This window comes from Ambystoma mexicanum, chromosome 13, assembly GCF_040938575.1.
Source record: "Ambystoma mexicanum isolate Mex_15411 chromosome 13, UKY_AmexF1_1, whole genome shotgun sequence".
Taxonomy (NCBI): Eukaryota; Metazoa; Chordata; class Amphibia; order Caudata; family Ambystomatidae; genus Ambystoma; species Ambystoma mexicanum.
Genome location: NC_090938.1, coordinates 336,248,370 through 336,268,402, shown reverse-complemented (window position 1 = coordinate 336,268,402; position 20,033 = coordinate 336,248,370). Strand labels below are relative to the sequence as shown.

Here is a 20,033-nt window from a genome sequence, read left to right as displayed (position 1 = left end):
GGGGCAAAAATGGGAATGGGGAAGGGTAAATGGGAAATGGGGATTTACCGCCCCACTCACCTTGGAATGGGGCGGTAAATCCGCCATCCACCATGGTGTAAACATAGTTTACGTGTTTCTCTGAAAGACACAGGGGACCCCACACTTTGGATGGGAGTATTACTTTAGATTTGGATAACGGAAAGACATCCAAAGGAAACGATTCAAGAAGTATGGTATCAAGGATTTTATTGAACCTGATATTAATTTAATATATCAACCAAATCGTGATTAAATCTGCACTTGTGAAAACAATTTACATAGCAGGAAACAACTTTTATTAAAAAGAACACATCTATATAATAAAATTCATCTTATTCACTCATCCAAGCATACAACCTCATCCATCCATTAGACAAACCACTCATACTAAACACCAATCAATATACAATGTAAAATCTATAAGGAATTCATCGCAGTTAATTCATCTGAAATATTTATAGAAAAGAGTATGAAATCAGAGCCACAACAGGTAACATCAGTGGCATAAGTGATTGAGATGGGTCCCAGAATTTTTTGACCACGACCTCATCTTAGTCCAAACTCAACCGGTTTCGACGTATATACTTTAGTGTAGTGACGTCTTCATCAGGAGTACAAAAGTATATTCTAACATAAGGAAAAGAAAGAAACACAGATGGGACACATCAATATATGAAACCCCTAAACTTGGAAAGAGAACATATAACATCAATAATAAAATTGATATATATAATGAAAAAATTAAAAAATTAAATAAAACAATGGGTAATCATGTACAAGAGCCTGCTGCCACCCCGTGGTAACTCTGGGATGGGCCTGAGGTGTCTGGTAGAAAGTAGTGCTACCCTCTTATATTGGTGTCTCTGGGAGGCAGATACGATGTAAAACCAGGTCATAAGCAGAGTCACAGATATACACACAAATGACAAGGCCAATGTATAAAACCTTCACTATTGCGGCCCGTGAATAGAACACAAAAGTCACATACTTAAGATTGTACCAGTGGTGTAAGGGCATGACCGCAAAGAATATAAGTATAAACTAACCTTCATTCATATAGTAAAAGGCTGTACGTCTTTGCCTTTAATTAAACACTGGATCCACTTGTATACACTAGATAACAACGTCCCAGTCGAAGTTCCTGCAGTTATTTTTAGTGCGTGAACACCAAAGTTCTTCTCTGCAAAGTGTAAACAAACATTTACACAATTGGCTCCCACTGTACAGATCATAAATTAAAATGTACAAGGGTGAGCTAACAGGTCTTACCAGGAATGTCCAAACACTTGTTGAGCCCGCCGCCATAGATGTGAAGATGAATCCCCGAATCCAGGGAGGGCTGCGCCTGATATTATATGGGCCTAAACACGACACAAACATTTAAGTGTGTGAAAAAGTACCCAATTGTTCTTACAATTATATCATTCACTAGACTCAAACGGAAGCTACTGCAAATTAATAAATTAAGTGCATAAACCAAAACCAGCTAATATGTGCAATATCTAATTATGGTTAATCGAATTTAGCTTACTGAAAAGATTACTTTTTTGGAAATTTAAACTAAAATTGCTCAATCTATCTGACTTCACACGAATTTACTTTGCTGGGGTGTCGCCTATAGAAGACCCAAAGATATGGGGCTCCTTTCTGTATGTAGTAAAGGCAAAAAACGATTCGAAAGAACACCCATGCAGCTGAGTATTTACCTTAAGCGAAGGAACTCTCCGGTTCTCGCGGCAGCTAGTCACCCGTATAGCAGCTGGGTCCAATTGAAAGTAGCGTGCAACAGAGTATCACCGTTTCAAAGATGTTAATATACGCGTGGAAAGCATCATGTGATCACGTAGTCAACCACGTGACCACAAACTGAACATAGTTTACACCATGGTGGTAAAGTTGGTGTACTTACCGCCTGGGTCGTAATGACCACAACAGTGTCTTATCTGCAGCTCTGTAGGTGATTCTGATTCACTTCAAAGCTTATGCTAATATATCATGCTATTATAAAAGAAAAAGCCCAGGGACTATACAGTTGCTAGATATATAATAATAGTGCAATTTAGATAAATTGCACCACAACGTTATTTGCCACTTGGCTTACTTATGGCAACTTACTCTAAAGTAATTTCCATGGTGCCGTCAAGTATCAGTGCCGATGCTCCTTGCATTGTCCTTTTCTCTGAAGGTACTTCTGTTTGTGCAAACCATATGGAAATTTGGAGGTTTACATGTATTTTGCCCCAGAGCGCCTGGACAGGCTCTAATAGATGTGTTTCCTGCATATGTAATGATTATTCCGTTTTTTAAATTATGTGTTGAAATGCCATCTGCCACTAATCTTACCAAAAAAGTAGATTCTGTTGGGGGTGGCCAGTTTGGGGGCGCGAATGAGACCGTATGGAATTGCGCGCACTGCTTTTTGGGGGGGGGGGAGTAATAGTACATTTTTTGTGTCTCACCCACCACCCCTGCAATGCTGGGTACTCCTCCCCTGCCGAGGACAGCCCCCAGGTTCGCAGAGGGTCAAGGAGCCTGTGACAGCCCAGAAAACACAATGATCACCGAGCCGCCAGCTTCGCAGGCTCGGTAATGTAAACTGCTCTGTGCGAGCACACACAGTACGTTATCTAGCCCGCAAAGCTGGGGGCTCGGTGATCATTGCCTTTCCCAAACAGATTCTGTTGTTTGTAGTCTTGAGAATATGGCTTGAAAAGTAAACAAATCATAGTAAGATACGCGTGCAAGCCATGAAAGAAAGAAATTGCTCCTTTTTTAAACTATTTCGAACATCCTTTGATCAGAGTTAGACTGCCAGCTCCTCCCCCTCTGAACTCCTCCTCCTTGGAACTCCTCCTCTCCTCCAAACCCTGCTCTGTCCCTTGTGGGATCCCCCTTCAAATGTTTTCCATTTCCACCACTGGGAAAAGTTGAAGATTGTACAGACGGTAGGTACCTTTTGCACAGAAGTGCAAATAACGTAGTGCCCTCCAGTGTAATTACCATTATTTATGAAATAACCCCAACGTCTCATTCCAAGGGATCCACCGGTGCCCAGCACTGTTTACCCATTCCACAGCCCAATCATCTAAAATGACCGCTTATGACACTAAACAAGGTTTTGCAAATGTTTATTTCATGGGATTGCTGGACGTGTGGGCGTTGCACATGATGCACAGAATAACATGGATATAACACAGGTGTGGGCAAAACACGTTCTCCCAGGACAAGCCCCAGTGACTATGTCTCTCTGCGATAACTGCATCCATGATCTATCACCTCCAGCGGCAGCAGAACAGTTCTTCCAGGAACTTCCCTTATTGGGAGGAAGGAGCCCCTTCCGTGAAAGTCGCTCTAGATCCCTCTTCCATGTGTCGGTCCACGCTGGACTATCAGAGACTTCAGCCACTTTCCCCGATCGACTCAGAGTTCCAGGCGCTGCAGCATGCGATAGATTGGGCGCTCTCCTTGGGTTGGACATAGGAGAAGCTACCAACCCCCAAGGAAGATACCCAGACTCATTCCATGAAGATAAGGTTTGCTATCTGGAGCCTTTCAGACTGCCTTCTCATTGAAACCAAGGAAACATAATTGAAGGCCCTGTATACAAAAAGCCACCTATTACTTTTGAGCTATGAACTGTATTCTCCCAACCCTCACCCCCCTCCAGGTCAGGAGAATGGTATCCTGATTCCTATATGTGTAGGTCGCACTGTCCAGTGGCTGGGAGCGGTGTCTCAAACAGGCTAAGCAGGACTCTGCCAATTCCTTGCCTCGCCTAAGCTTGTTTTAAGAGAGGTGCAGGTATGTGGTCACCAGCAAAGCTTGATGGTTTGAGAAGGGAGCAGGGTCAGTCCTAGGCATGGATAATCAGTCCTGCCGCCCACAAACCTGCAATGATGAAGGCCCCTGCAGGCTGCATCTACTGCCTGAATACTAACCACTACAAGGCCCTTCTTCCTTCCTCACCCGCTTGAGAGGCCCTGCCAACTCTCCCCCATACACTGTGAGGCCCTGGACACACCACCCCTCTCCCCACCTCTCCCTGCTTCCCCAGTGCCCAGCTGACTTTACCCAGAAGGTGACAACGGGGCCTTGAAGATTCTTAAAATACATAACAATCCCTTTGTTATGGGCAGAGCATAAATGGATTGCTGACAGTTCATTGGAGTAACCATTGTTTCCAGCAAGAACCAGTGCTCATGTCAAACAAAAACCATAATCTGGTGGCCTTATGGTACAGTATGCTTTGATGTCTTGGAAGTGTGTATACAAACCCCACACACCATGCTTTAGACTGTAGACTTCCATTCAAGGAGTGGAAAAGAAAGCTTCTTTCATACTCTTTTTGCTTCGCATCCCTCTATAAGATTCACACATTTGTAATTTATTATAGTTTGTGTTCTTTTCATGTCATGACCTGAGAACATATGTGGTCAAGGGTCTAAACTGCACAAAGGTAGCTAATCCCAGCTTCACCATTTAGCTGAAGGGTGTTATCCTGGCCAAATATTTTTTTTGCACAGTACTGTTTATAGGAAATCTAGAGGCTCCAAGAAAAGATTGAGTTGACGCTGTCTGCTATTTAAAAAAGCCTCACTGGTGCTATTGTTACATATATAATACTAATTACAGGGACCATTCATATATTGCACAAACAGAAACAACAGACATCATAATAAGATTAAAAACAAAATGATGGCCTTAATACGGCTAAATGTGTAAAATTAAACCCAAATACTTATAGGGATTGGATCACCCAATGAATTCACTTCTAGAAGGGATACGTATAACCAACAATAAATTATGGCTTAGAGGTGGTCATCTTGCCTGTGTGGAAAAAAAACAGACTCTATGGATGGATGTTTTTGGAAGAGAATTTTACGTATACCTACATTTCACAGAATACAATTTTTTTTTACCTAAGGAGAAGTGACCGAATTTATTTCACTGAAAATGGTAGGTAAAGTGGTATATGTATAGTGCATAATAGTTGGGGTGTGGGGTAAGGGTATACGGTAGGAAGGGGTGATGGGTCTCCCCGCATTATTTTTTAAAAAAGTAGAAAAGGTAAAAAGTTAATTTTGCTTTTCGGTGAAATAAATTCGGTCACTTATCCATTAGATAAAATATTTTCAAATAAATGACATACATCCGAATGTTAGGGCTTCCGTATTCCCGCCCTACAGTGTTGATACAGCATGATGTGGGCATCCTTTCTTGGCGATCTAATATTCTCCAAAATGTTAGAAGCGCCAAAGAACTCTTTATATGGTGATGTGAATCAGGCCCCGTGGAAGGATCAGTCTCAGTCTTTCAATAGATTCCGAGGAATGTGTTTCTGTGGTATTATCAGAAATAGGCTGCAATCCTTGGTCGAAAATCCATAGAAGGTGAAATATAAAATCAAGTGTTGCGAGTGCTGTAATCGGCCAACCAAAATTGCAAACTATAAATCCTATTTAGCGTTTGCAAAAATCTTGAGACCTTACAATTCTTTGCCTAAATATCTTCCTAGGTTATCAGAACAGAAATGTCACCATATTGATATGTGTTTTCATTTCAATCTGCTTGGAATCCCTGAAAGTTGGGGACCTTGCTGAAGACTTGATAAGGACAATAGTGGCTGCCACTTTGTTTAATTCCAACCAACCAAAAGACCGTAAAACATCTGTCAGTAAGTTGTGGCTGAATACAATATGTACCCGATTTTAGTTGAATAAACTCTTGACTTTTTCTGGCAACGCTTGATGGAGGGTAGGCAGGTTGCCTTTTATACTTTCACTGGTGCGATGTTTAATTATTATTCATGAATGATTGGAAGAATCGATGTATGTATTTGTAGATTGAAAGTACAGATTTTGTGGTCGTTCATAGATATTTCTATTTATAATGTTTTTTCACTATGTGAAATGTTTAATAAATGGAAACACAAACACGGCTTCTTCGTGGCAACTACTAGTAATGTAACGTGCCATGATTCCTAAGAGCATCACGTTTGGCAGGTCTTTTGACGCACAGGCAGGGGTGTTGCTAGATCGGGAAAAGGTGCAGGGCTATGCTAATTTTGGGACTGTCAGGACTGGGGGCTAGCCAGCCTTTTTGGTTGTAACCCCTGAGCTTCTATCCGGGGCTAAAACCAAAAGATCTGGGGCTATAGCCACCTCAGCCGCCCCCAGCAACGCCTCTGTGCACAAGGCATCACAAATCCTAGGAGCAACAGTGGCAGCTAAACCGTTGTTGGGAGGAAATCTAACTATTGTGGGGAAAAAGAATCCCCAGCTTTCTGTTTCTATGAAATTGGGGCCGCATACAGGGACACCATTTAGAGGTCGCCAGGGGTCGCAATTGTGACCCCTGGGGTCTCCCTTTCTACCCCTGTGGTCTCCCTTGCCACCCCTGAAAAAAAGAAAAACATTTTTTAAAAACATGTTTTTAATTGTTTTTTAATGTAAGCCCTTGGACTGTGGCCATCAGCGTGTAGCTATTTGTTTCTGAAGTGCATGGCTTTCTTGTTCAGGCCTCTTAACAAAAAAAGGGGGCTCCACAAAAGTAACACTTTGAGCAGTGACCCTGAATAAGAAAGAATAGAAATAACAAATAATTTGTCTTTCTGGAATTCTATACAATCATTGCTAGACTCATTAAATGTTTATTTCAGAGGGTGAGTTGCTGATTTAGTCTGTTCTTAAACACCTGAACTCGGCCTTTCACCCTTCCGAGGTCGATAGATGAGTACCAACACAGGTTGGATGATATTGTAGGTATATTTGTTCTATATAAAGCGCTTAAGCCTAAGTGCTATATAATAACATATCATTATCATTTGTCCTTGGACTCCCAGTAACTTGGAAATATGGGCCTACACACTGATGTTAATGTTACATATGTTGATCCATTCTTGTATCGAATGCACATCACATTATAGTGATATCGTAACCATATTTTTCTTTATTGGGAACAATGCTATGTGATGCCACTTCCTGTTTTGTCAAGGGGCAAACAGTTGTGTTCCGTCGCTTCCAGTGATGTCACTTCGGAGTGGGGCAAATGACATCACTTGATGTGATGTCATTAGAGGTCAAGGGTTGTGTGATGTCACTTCCGCTACCCTTGGCATTTTGGTGAAATGACGTCGCTGGCTGCATATCATATTTCTCTTCTAGAATGGTGATATAACTAGTTTTATTATGTTGAGGGGGCCAGAGGAGGTGGGGTCAGCAAAGAATTGAGCAGATTCTTGAAATTGTGTGCCTGTATCACTGGCAGGGTACTGGGTTATAGGCTTGCCTGTCTAAAATCATCTCTCTAGGCCACCTTCATTCAGTTCAGCAGAGAACACCAGGACTGGAATTAATTCTTCAATGATTTCTCTCATAGTGCTGCGTTATCAGGATCAATGTTCGTTTACATCCCTGGCTACTGCGTCCAGAGAGAGTCCGGAGAGAGCGGCTGAGACAAGACAGCAAAGCGTTTTTTATTCCTAAACCAGATTTTTATGGATTTTTGGTTGACATGCTTATTTTATCTTAACCAAATTGAATGACAAACGGATTTGATGGGATTTAATTAGAGACGTCTACACAGCCCAGAAGAGATCCACTGTACAGCAGTGCACATCTACAAGGTTATAGTCTAGTGAGCTCAGCTGAGATGTCCTTCGTCCAAGGCAGTCAACTGCCCAGCTGAGACGCCCTGTGGACAGTGTAGTATGGATCCATGAAGAGAAGCACAGACTGCTCAGTAGGACTCATCTTCTGAAGAACGGTCTGGAACCATGAGATGAAGGCTCCAGTGCTTCGCCGCAGCCCCTCTTCCTGCAGGGTGGTGGGCATCCATGGCAAGCTGCCAAGATTATTTTGCTAAACCTGCACAGCACAATACTGTCACCACCTGTGACAAGATGCCTACCCTGCTCAGCAGAGCCCCCCCTTTACATAGTAAAGTTATCATCCAAGAACAGAGGTCTTCACTGGTCGAATGTGACAATGTTTGTGCTTCTGGGTCTTTATCCCCAAAGAGAAAATGTTATTGACCAGCTGTACATCATCTGTCTGCAAGCAGTCTTCAGCCATGAAGAGCTGGCAAGATTGCTCAGCAGAGAACCTCGTCTTCACAGAGTGCAGTCTACATGTGTGTCTATACGGCTACGCTGAGACCCACTATGGATTCCACAGTCTGTATTCAGGAAGATCACCCAAGAGTTCTCATGAGAGCCTGCCACACAGTGCAGCCTGCATCTGTGAAAAGCTATCAGGATTGCTCAACAGAGAACACATCTTCACAGAGTGTAGTCTACATGTTTGATTGATTGATATTTTATTTCTATCGCGCTCATACACAAGTGTTTCAGAGCGTGAATGTGTGAACAGAAGTCTATAGGCTACGCTGAGACACACTATGGATTGCACGGTCTGCATTCAGGAAGTTCAACCAAGAGTTCCATTGAGATACTGCCGCACGGTGCAGTCTGCATCCGCGAAGAGATATCAAGATTGCTCAGCAGAGAACACTATCTTCACAGAGTGCAGTCTACATGTGTGTCTATACGGCTACGCTGAGACCCACTATGGATTCCACAGTCTGTATTCAGGAAGATCACCCAAGAGTTCTCATGAGAGCCTGCCACACAGTGCAGCCTGCATCTGTGAAAAGCTATCAGGATTGCTCAACAGAGAACACATCTTCACAGAGTGTAGTCTACATGTTTGATTGATTGATATTTTATTTCTATCGCGCTCATACACAAGTGTTTCAGAGCGTGAATGTGTGAACAGAAGTCTATAGGCTACGCTGAGACACACTATGGATTGCACGGTCTGCATTCAGGAAGTTCAACCAAGAGTTCCATTGAGATACTGCCGCACGGTGCAGTCTGCATCCGCGAAGAGATATCAAGATTGCTCAGCAGAGAACACTATCTTCACAGAGTGCAGTCTACATGTGTGTCTATACGGCTACGCTGAGACCCACTATGGATTCCACAGTCTGTATTCAGGAAGATCACCCAAGAGTTCTCATGAGAGCCTGCCGCACAGTGCAGCCTGCATCTGTGAAAAGCTATCAGGATTGCTCAACAGAGAACACATCTTCACAGAGTGTAGTCTACATGTTTGATTGATTGATATTTTATTTCTATCGCGCTCATACACAAGTGTTTCAGAGCGTGAATGTGTGAACAGAAGTCTATAGGCTACGCTGAGACACACTATGGATTGCACGGTCTGCATTCAGGAAGTTCAACCAAGAGTTCCATTGAGATACTGCCGCACGGTGCAGTCTGCATCCGCGAAGAGATATCAAGATTGCTCAGCAGAGAACACTATCTTCACAGAGTGCAGGCTACATGTGTGAACCGAAGTCTATATGGCTCAGCTACGACGCTCTATGGATTCCATAGTCTGCATTCAGGAAGATCAACCAAGGGTTCCCTTGAGAGACTGCCGCAGAGTTTCGTCTGCATGCGTGAAGAGCTATCAAGATTGCTCAGCAGAGACCACCATCTTCTTAGTGTGCAGTCTACATGTGTGAACATAGGTCAATATGGCTAAGCTGAAAGGCACTATGGATTGCATAGTTTGCATTCAGGAAAAGCTGACTAGAGGGCTCAGGAGAGATCTTTTTACCGTACAGCCTGCATCCGTGTAGCGCTGTAAGATTGCTCAGGAGAAAATGCACTTTCACACAGTGCAGTCTTCATTTGTGAAGAGAGGTCTATACGGCCTCACCAAGACACTCTATGGATCATGCAGTCTGTATTCAGGAAGATCAACCAAGAGTTCTCAGGAGACACCTCCGCCATCTTGTGGCACGGGTTGCATCCGTGAAGAGCTGTCAAGAGTGCTCCGCAGAGGACTTCACGCAATGCAATCTACATTTGTGAGAAGAAGTCTATAATGCTCAGCTAAGAGGCTCTATGTATCACACAGTGTGCATACAGAAAGAGTTACCAAGACTGCTTAGCAGAGACCTTTGTTGTCGTACAGCACAGTCTGTATCAGGGAAGGGCTGTCAAGATTGCCCCGTCTAATTGTTTGTCTTCCAACAGCACAGTCTACATTTGTGAAGTGTAGTGTATACAGCAGAGCTGAGACACTCTGAGGATTGTGCAGTCTGCATCCAGAAAGAGCATCCAAGAATGCTCAGGAGTGACCCGCAGACAGCACAGACTGCATCCGTTAAGAGCTGTCAAGATTGCTCAGTAGAGACCTTCATCCTCGCACAGCGCATTCCACATTTGTGAGGTCTATACTGCTCAGATGAGGCGCTCTGTGTATCTCACGGGTTGACTTCATGAAGGGCAACCCAGAGTGCTCAGCAGAGGTCTGATCCACAGCGCAGTCTGTCTCCATGAAGACAGCTGAGACCCTTCTTTTGTACAGTGCAGTATGCATCCATAGCCCTCGTCAATACCTCAATCGATAGCTCATTTGCCGAAAATGGCCTTCTGCAAATCTTCCTTTATCATCCAGAACAGATGGTGCAGACTGACAGAAACACAGGGTGGCCATGGAGACAGGAGGGGCTGAGGAGATGAAGGCCCTACTGAGTGACATGGCACATTGGGGAGTCCATCACTCAGCAGATGGTCGCCAATATCTTCTGCTTCGGGGGCTAAATAAATGACTCGTACAACTCAGATGGGTATCAGGTAATAAGGTACCAATACATAATGTCGCTGGGAAAATCCATTGGCGACATTATATAGGGTGACATTATGTATGGGGACGGGTTGCGGGGATGTCCCCTGCTCCCATTTACACACAAAAAAAGAGTTGCTCGGGTGTCCCCTGCATTTTCAATATAATAATGTATCCGCAAAAAAAATGCAACATTTTGGCGGGACATTATTACATGGAAACCTCAGAGGCAGGTTCGTAGGGAATGAAAAAGGGTGCAGTTTTTATGTGACCCAATTTTATTTATTATACTGTATTTTATTGAATAACAGGAATGGGTTTTGATTTTTTTAAAAATCCCTGCAGAGAGTGCATATGGATGCAGGGCAGAAACGCAGGTGGGCGCCTTCCAATGTTGCAGGGAGATCTATGATTGAACAGAAATCAATTGAAGTCATGGGTGATGGCACAGAGAGTAGAGACCAAAATAGGCACGACACAGGGAGGAACGGCAGGGGATAATGTGCAGTTTCCACAGTAAATACAGTAGATATTTATATATAGTGCAGCAGAGAGTGGATTTGGGGTGACTGGTAAATAGTGAGGGATGGGGTAAGGGTACTAGGGAAGAGAGGCTGACCAATGAAGGGAGGTGACTTGTTTTAGGGGAATCTTGTAGGCAGACAGGGGGCAGATGGATTAGATGTCCAGTTGAAAAGAGTTCCAGTGTTGAGGAGCAAGTAGAGAAAAGGTGCAGAAGCGTGTGGGAGCACAAAGGTGGAGAGGAACAGAGACGTTATGGATATCGGCAGACCATATAATATGAGGGCGAAATTTAGAGGGATGGAAGCACACAGGAAAGGGGGTGCCAATCAGTGAATGTCATTTTTAACACAAGTAGAAGGAGTTTATAGCGGGAGCGGTTGCATATGGATAGCCATCCTAGCTGCAGTCGGTTGCTGGAAGTAGGAGCAGATCAGTGAAAAAGGAAGAGGATGCTGGCTGCAAAGTTGATGATCTAATCCAGAGGAGTAAATGAGTAGGGGAGGACGGCATGAGTAGGCTGGTGAAGTATTCAAGGAGGTTATGGACAAGGGTGAAAAGAGGAGTCTTAGCAGAGAGGAAAGTTAGATGGGGTGAATTCAATCGGTATTCAAGAGGTTAAGCCTGGCTGCCGTAGCATTGGACATGATGAACGTCTCGAGTTAAAGGTTGCTGTCAAAGAGGACTGAGGACCCCCAGGTTGCAAGCCAGGGTAAATGGAGATGGTGTATCGGGAGGAAAGGATAGAGGTCAGAGGAGTTGAGGAAGGTCCAAGAGGCAGGGAGATGGCCGACTTTGGTCTTTGATTCAGCATGATAGAGTTGAGTGCTATGCAGTGACATACCTGTCATGCAGTCCGTCGTTTTTCAGGAGAGTTCTGGATAAAAGGAGAGGAAAGAGAAACAGATATGGGTGTCTGTGACAAACAGATGATAATAGAAGTCAAACAAGGTAAGTTAGCCTAATGCAGAGGTGGATACAATAAAGAGGAGGGAGCCAAAGACAGATCAGTGAAGGATACCAACAGGAAGAGGAGTGTCAGCTGATGTTGCTTTATTCCTTAAGAGGAAGAAGTATCAACCAGACAGACAGTAGACAAGCCAGGTGATGACCTTGTCCTGGAAGACAAGGCGCACAAGTGGAAAGACGAGTGGTCAACAGTGTCAAAGGACACAGACGGATCAAGAACGACTGGGATGGATGACAGTTTGGAGGGCTGTTGGTAACTAGAAAGATTGAGACATGAATGAGAGCTGTTTCCATGGAGTGACGGCTGTGAAAGCCCCACTGGAGAGTGTCATGGAGGACATGGGCTTCTGAAATCGAAGTGATCTGGTTGAAGACACATGCTCAAGTATCTTGGACAGTAAGGATGAAGAGAGAGAGGGCAGCCATTTGCAGGGTTTGGGGGGTTTGCTAGGGGTTTTATTTAGTAGGGGAAACACATTTGCTTCTTTGTAGCAGTCAGGGAATATCACAGAGGCGAGAGAAAGAAAAGATGGAGGTGGAAGAAGGTGTTGTCAGGGAAAAACTCCTTTGCAATTTGGGGGGCAAAGGGATCAAAAGAACCCCTGTTCCCCATGGTCACCAGGTTCACATGGACAGCCTCCCTCCTGGCCCCCAACAGACGTTCTTGGTCACACTTCTTGGGAGAGGGCTCAGCAGACTTTGGAGTAACAACATTGCAGAAGCACAGTCAATTGCGCACCAATGGGACCGTCTCAATATTCAGACACAATCTACTGGACCCATTCTTGCTAGTTTTCCAAAACCCTGCAGAGGATTGAGGAACCTTGGAGCAGACTCTGGTGTGAGATGATTGGCTCTTGGAGCAAAAATCACTGGTGTTAGAGCCTGGACGCCTCATCTCGCTAACACCTGGTGCATAGTCCTTCAGGACCCTCAGTGTCAACACCAGTAAAAGGCCCTGAATGACCATCTGTGTCACCATCAATAGAAGGCTTCGAAGGGCCTGGAAAGACCTGTAGCGCTGCTACTGTGAGGAATTTGACCATCCGCACAGTGGGTGTGCCCTTGCCTGGGCTTTTTTAAAATTTTTAAATGAAATTGAATGATTGTAGATCAACCTCCGAAATAATGTTTAGGGCTAATCCACACACATGTTCCTATGATCACTGTACGATATACGCATAGACCTGTGTACTCTGGGTGGACACAGCCTACACAGTCCCCATGTGTCATACTTAGTTGGGATATGAGAGCCAGGAGTACACCATGACATCTCAGAAGGCAAGAGCAAATCTTTCCCCCTGCCATGGCCATCCTAATTAACTAACAAAGGCTCCATGGATCCGCCCTATCCTTTTGTTGAGCCATGTAGCTGGTGGCAGAATTCACATACTAATCAGAGTTTAATTCAAATAGGCCCACATGGGGCCTGAATGCAGAGGCTAACAAAGGATATAGGAAACCCCAACACCCTTTCATATGCAGGGTGTCAACCTGATGCCAGCTCCCGCCTACTGATTGACAGTGAAATGTCATGTCTGGGACAACATGTTTACAGTAGTCATCCCTGCAGGGAGACCTCATTCAGAAGGTTTGAGTATGTGGATTGACGGAGACAGAATGTCTGGTCTCGCCAGAGCTTCAAGGGAGACCTGCTGCTTTAATCAGGAACCACAGAGAGCTCCATTAACCAAAAGGACCCTTTGATCCACAACAGACAGGAAGATGGGTGAGATTTAGTATGACATGTTTTCCCCCTTTACCTTTTCTGTTGCAAAGCACTCTGGTTAGGACATCACGCATACAGGAGATTGTTGGTGGGGACACAAAATTGGTTCAACCAACCAATCCCGGTGGTCCATTTAGCTTTTAGAGGGCTGAGCCCCTCTATTGGCAGATCATCTGAAGGCATCACCAGAAGCAGAAGAAAGAACTCATCATTGGACCCTGGCTGAAGGTAGAGTCTGCATTGCATCTTCCGCAAGAGAAGGAAGGCCAAGACCTCCAAAAGGGAAGCAAGATCCCTCCCCTAAACATCTCCAATGGAACAGAGGGAGATACTGAATCCAGAGGACCCTCCTGCAGCTCCAAAACCATTACCCAGCCAGCGCAAAGCATGCTCTGCTAAGCTCTGCAGCAAGCTTTCTAGGTGGGAAGTGCCAGAGGGTCTCTGAACCAAAGCAAGGACAAGGCAAGGACAAGGCAGTTGCCTGCAACACTCTTCTCAGCTTTGGGCCGTCCGCCTTAAAGAGCTCAAAAAGTCCCGAAAGATGGGCAATAATCAAAAATATGTGTAAAACATATTTTTAAAGAAAGGTCCTACGTAAAACTTTGAGCAAATGAGGCTCAAAGTGTTTACATGGGAGCATCCATTTTGTGATTTCAAGCAGCCTCTTCTGTGCATGTTAAGCTCTGCTCTGGTGGCACTAATCAAGCAGCAAACGCCCCCTTCTGGGAGCTTTTGCTTACTGCAGCGAGAGCAGAGCTTAACATGGAGAGGTGGCTGCCTTTACTTTCATGTTACGTTATCCCCAAGCCCAGGGAAGCACAGAAAACATAAAATGAAAGGCAGAGCAATTATAAATACTTTGCCGGCTACCGGCAGAGTTTTCATAATTGCTGCTACTTCTTTTCTAGTTTCCCGTGCGCGGGAAACTAGAAGAGAAAGTCGCAGCAATAACGAATACTCTGCCAGATGCCGGCCAAGTATTCATAATTCCCTGGCCTTGCCTACACGAAAAGGCACAGCAATTATGAATATAACATTCGGGTATTTATGATTGCCGTGGTTAGAAAACCACGGAAATCATAAATACAACAACAATGTATTTATGATTGCAGTGGCTTTAGCTTTAAGTCTCCTGGGCCCCACCGGGCCGGGGGAGCCCGGGAGACTCAAAGATGCATTTGTATTTATAATTTTCCCGGTTTTCCCGGTTTTCTTTTGTAAGTTTATAAAAAAAGGTTTTATTTATAAATGCTGGTACTTTTGCTTTGATTCTCCCGGGCTCTCCCGTCTTGGGGGAGCCTGGGAGACTGAAAGCGAAAGCCACTGCAGTCATGAATAAAACGTGGTTGTATTTATAATTGCCGTGGTATTCTTTCTAAGTTTCCCAGGCTCCCCCGAGCCTGGGAAACTAATGAAGAAAAAGCTGCTATAATAAACGATACCAGCAGGTGGTTTCGATTCATTAGTGCCGCAAGGGCAGAGATTAATTCAAGCACAGGAGGCTCATCTATTTCACAAAATGGAAGCCTCCAAGTGCTTGATATTTTTGAGTTTGAGCTTCATTTGCTCAAAAATGTACATAGGAACTTTGCTTAAAAATATCTATTATTTATTTTTGATTATGGGCCATCTTTTTAGCCAATAAAATTTTAGCGTGAACTATCACAAGCCCAGTGAAGAAGCTAGGAGGAGTGCATCGACAAACATCTACCATCATCTGCCTTAAAGGACATTTTCAAGCCAGTCGAGCCCCTCGAGCTGCAACCGACTGCACTGCTGACTGTTGTTATGCCACAGTCACTAAAGATGTTTCGAGACATCTCAACCAGTGCTACAGAACTGCCGACCAGTACTGAGAAAACGATTCCTGACCCAGAGCCTCTCTGTGTAGGCCAGCCTTCAACCATCTGTCCATCTTCACTTGCCGAACTGCCTGTTGCCTGATACCCACAACTGTCTCCAATCTTGGACTCTGTCGCAGAAGCTGCAAAGCGTCCTGAAACCGGCTCGACCCTGTCTTTCGAACACCAAGAACTCCTACAGCACAAGGTACATTGTGTTCTATCCCCCTTCTCCGAAGGCCTCTAGTCACATTTTATTTACAGCTTCAAGGCCCTGAATTAGCCTCAATGTTGCCTCCAGTAAAAAGCACCAATGTACCCTTGGTGATACCACGGGTACTAGGCCCCCGAGGACCCTCAGTTTCACCAATTGTATGAGGCTTCTGGGGACATAGGGTGTCAACACCCTATATCCCCAGAGCCTCTAACCACTCCTTACTTGAAACTCCCAGATTTAGACTAACTAAAGCGGGTGGAGCAAGCTTCCCTGTTAGAGCTGCCTGTGCCTGGAATGATCTCCCTACTGCACTGAGAGCTCTTCTACCCTACTCTAGATTCAGACGGAATGTGAAAAGCTGGCTTTGGATCAATGACAACTAACTACCTTGACTCTTCCAATATCGGGCTACAAACTACCTCATAGCCCACAAGATGTGAGGGACACACATCCTGTCTCTCTTGTATATTTGTATATTTGTATTGTATATATGCTAATAACAAAATTAATGCATTCTTTGTATGTATCCTCGGTATGTATGTAACCTAAGCTTATGTATTCTTGCTACTGCTGCGCCCGGCTGCCCCTGGGTTTTGGAGCGCATTATCAAATAATAAACTAAACTAAACCACTGGTATGAGGGACCAAATGACCCTTGGGGTCATCCCTAGTACAGTGGTGCATAGCTGCAGAAGGACTATCAAGATGCCTTCCAGACACGGGAACCCCAGGTCTGAGTCATAGCGCCGGGGCAACACAGAAAATAGAGGGCTGCTTACCTCCCTTTCATATGATAAGCCTCGGAAGGTTTGCCAGGTGCCACAAAATGGCTTGCATAAAAGATTGTGAGGCCATTTCTTCAAGTACTGGTGGGAAAAGGCAATCACCCTGTGTCGATTCCCAGCCATGATTGGTGGCCACACCCTCAGACACATTGGGCCTCATTAAGAGGCTGGTGGTAGCCATGCCTGTAATACAGGCACGGCTGCCGCCTTTATATTTTATTTTCCAGCACCCAGGAATGGGCAATTACTGGGTCATTACGGCCTTGCCTGACCCAGTAATTGCCCATTCCTGGGCACCGGAAAATATTCTTCCCCAGTCCCATTTGAGCCCCATAGGGCTCAATGGGAATGGGGAAGTCTGATGCACCGGCACCGTTATAAACGGTGCTGGTGCATCCGACATGCTCTGCTCGCGGGTGCCGGTACAGCCGCCAGGTCAGACCTGGTGGGCAGGAAGGCACCCGCAAGCAGAACTCGTAGTTGCCGGTCCGGGAACTATGGTACCGGCATGCTTACCGGTACCGTAGTTCCCGGACCAGCAACCTTATAATGAGGCCCCATGTACGTTCAAGATAGAAATAACTTGTATAGTCAATATCTATCAATTCATGATCAAGGTGCCTACTGGCTAGTATAGAAAAGGAAAGATGATATCAATATCTTTGCCAACAATAGAACCCTGCTTCTGAGAAAGCATGTAAAGGTGATATAAAACAACAAGACTGAGGCATATTATTGTGTAAATAGTAACTTTTAAATGTTGCAAGCCCTGCAGGAATGTTTCTTCTTACCTGTACTCTGCATGAAAACTAATGAACAAAGACTGAATTGCTCTCCATATAATTACAAAACATTCACTAACTCCACAAAGTCATCAATGACATTATTTAAAGGAAGAGCAGCCTCCTAGTTGTCATTTTAACCAGCCTCTTCCCCATAAATCAGTCATATTAATGGATAGGTTGCTTTTTGCGCGCCAATTTAGCACACTCAAAATATACTTTTGATGTGTTTCTAGTAACGAAATACCTACTCAGATTTAAATACGAAATTAAATTATTGGCCATACTGATTTTGCTTCATGACAAGAAGAACTCTTTCGAATGGATTGTGTCCTCCCACGTATTCCTCATTTTAGATATATCCTTACCTCCAGCTTTGCTGCTGAAGGTAAGGATATATCTAAGATGAGGAATACGTGGGAGGAACATCCAATCGAAAGAACGTTACAGTTGGTAAGTAACTTGTTCTTCTATTCAAACGAATGGAACTCAGCCCTCGACATAGGTGGCCAGAGAAGAAAGCCCCTCTTCTCTTTCTCCCAACTGGGAAACTACAGCTTTAATAAAGATTAGGTTAATAGTTTCCCCCGAAAAATGTCTGATCCCACTCACACAAACAGGAAATGGGTTTTCACCTTCTCTATTTTGTCAATCCCTTTCCTCAACATGGCTGCCATCGAAATGGAATGCTTTGACATAGCTATCTTGCCACGTCAAATGGGTCTGCAACTAGAGACCACATGAATTCTTTCACAATCTGCGTAAGCGTTGCCACTTTATGTTTGCACAGAATATTATCCTATTGAGTAAAAATTCCGTTTTTCACTTGGTTCTGTATTTCTAACAGCTACTATAGCCATATGGAAAAATGTTCCCTGTACAGAACGCCACTAATTTAGATTCGTTTTTTTGGAACTACTAACGGGTAAGCTGGTTAAAAGTCACACCAGATCTTTCCTTTCATTCTTATATAAAATAGCAACCCAGCGCATAAAATACCGATTATGAATTGGTATTCTTTCTACCCCCGCCGCTATGTCGATGTCAAATTAAAACAGTTTGAATTTCAGTTACAAAAGGCAGAAGTTAAATTTGCTGTATGCACAGCTTACTGAGTAAAACGGTATGCAAATAAATTAAAAAGCAGCTTACCACCAAACTTAAATCCCCATTACTTATTGAGGATGCACTGCAAAGCTGTAATCCAAAACATAAACCGGGACTTCACTGATGCAGGCCGGAATGGTTGCAGCACGGCGGCCCTGTGCAAGGAAAAGGAGCAGGGCTTAGACCCCTTTTGTAAATGCTGACCCAAAGGATGAAGGAGGGGAGCATAAGAAGGGTGGTAGGAAAGAGGAAGGTGTGGGTTATTCAGGTGAGGGTGGAGGAGAAAGAAATGGTGGACCAATACTCTAGCAGCTGGATGGACGGTGAATTGGAGTGTGGAGGCGATTAAGAGAAAAGGTGAGGTATTGATTGGTTAGAGCAAGTGGCACTGTGTTTTGAGTGTGTGTTTCAGGTGTGTGAGTGAGATTAGCAGAAAAAGTGTAGTGAGGGAGGCGAAGCAATTGAGGGAGTGGAAGGAGGGAGACTGAGAAGAAGTTGGGGTGGAGTAGTAGTAGAGTGTAGAGTGCGGAGAGTAGTGTGAAATGGGGAGAGTAGAAGTGTAGAGTGGCGAGAGTATTCGTGTGGAGAGGGAAGAGTAGTAGTGTGTTGTGGGAGAGTGGTAGTATGGAGTTGGGAGAGTAGGAGAGCATAGAGGGAAGAGTACTGGTGTGGAGAGAGGAGAGTAGTGATTTGGAGAGACAAGAGTAGTAGTAGTAGAGTGCAGAGGCAAAACTGGTAGGACCGAGTAGGAGGAAGTAACATTGAAGGGTGTAGGTAGATTGTAGAAGGAGAGCGACATCAGAGGGACAAAGGAGGAAGAAGTAAGGTAAGGGAAGGCAGAAAGTGGGTGGAGATGGATGGAAGAGAGTAGTGTGGGGATGATTGTAGTTAGAGATAGGGAGAGGAATATCAGGGTGCGAGAGGAGGGAGAACAAGTTGGAATTGACTGTTTGGAAGGCATACCATGACAGTCCCTTTAGAACTAACAGCTTAGAAAGACCCCCAGGGAGCTTAGATGGGTAAAGCAATTGCTTTTAGGCCCTTACTGACAGCCAGTCAGAAACTAGACAGTAGGTGGCAATAAGCTCTACATACTGAACCCTTGAATAATCTCTGGGAGTTGGAGTGTTCTTTATGCTATCTGTGAAAGGTGGTGTCAGTAGTGGTATCCATCAAGCCATGGTATAGAGTCTTCCTATGCAGAGTGAAGTCTAAGACCGGAGATTTCTGGGTGACTGCAAGTACTGGACTCTTGGGTCTAGAAGTCTGGGGATAGGACTGGAATTAGAATGTCTGATCCTTGACTCGTCTACCTGAAGAATCTGAGGACTCTTAGGAATCTGCAGGGTCAGATCACACACTAGTTGATACTGACTGTCGGGAAGAATCCACCACCCTTGCAGATGACACCAACACAAGTTTG

General features: G+C 44.5%; 1 protein-coding gene across 3 annotated transcripts in view; it reads right to left on the bottom strand.

Annotated features, from left to right (window-relative positions):
* CDH24 (cadherin 24) overlaps nt 1–20,033 on the bottom strand; it is a 1,353,690-nt gene that overhangs the window by 1,103,495 nt on the left and 230,162 nt on the right. The window contains exon 2 of one of the 3 annotated variants that reach the window (XM_069633833.1): nt 18,656–18,765. The exons of the other annotated variants lie outside the window; for them this stretch is intronic. The gene's annotated coding sequence lies outside the window, so the exon portion shown is untranslated. The remainder of the gene's footprint in view (nt 1–18,655; nt 18,766–20,033) is intronic. 3 annotated transcript variants of the gene reach the window in all.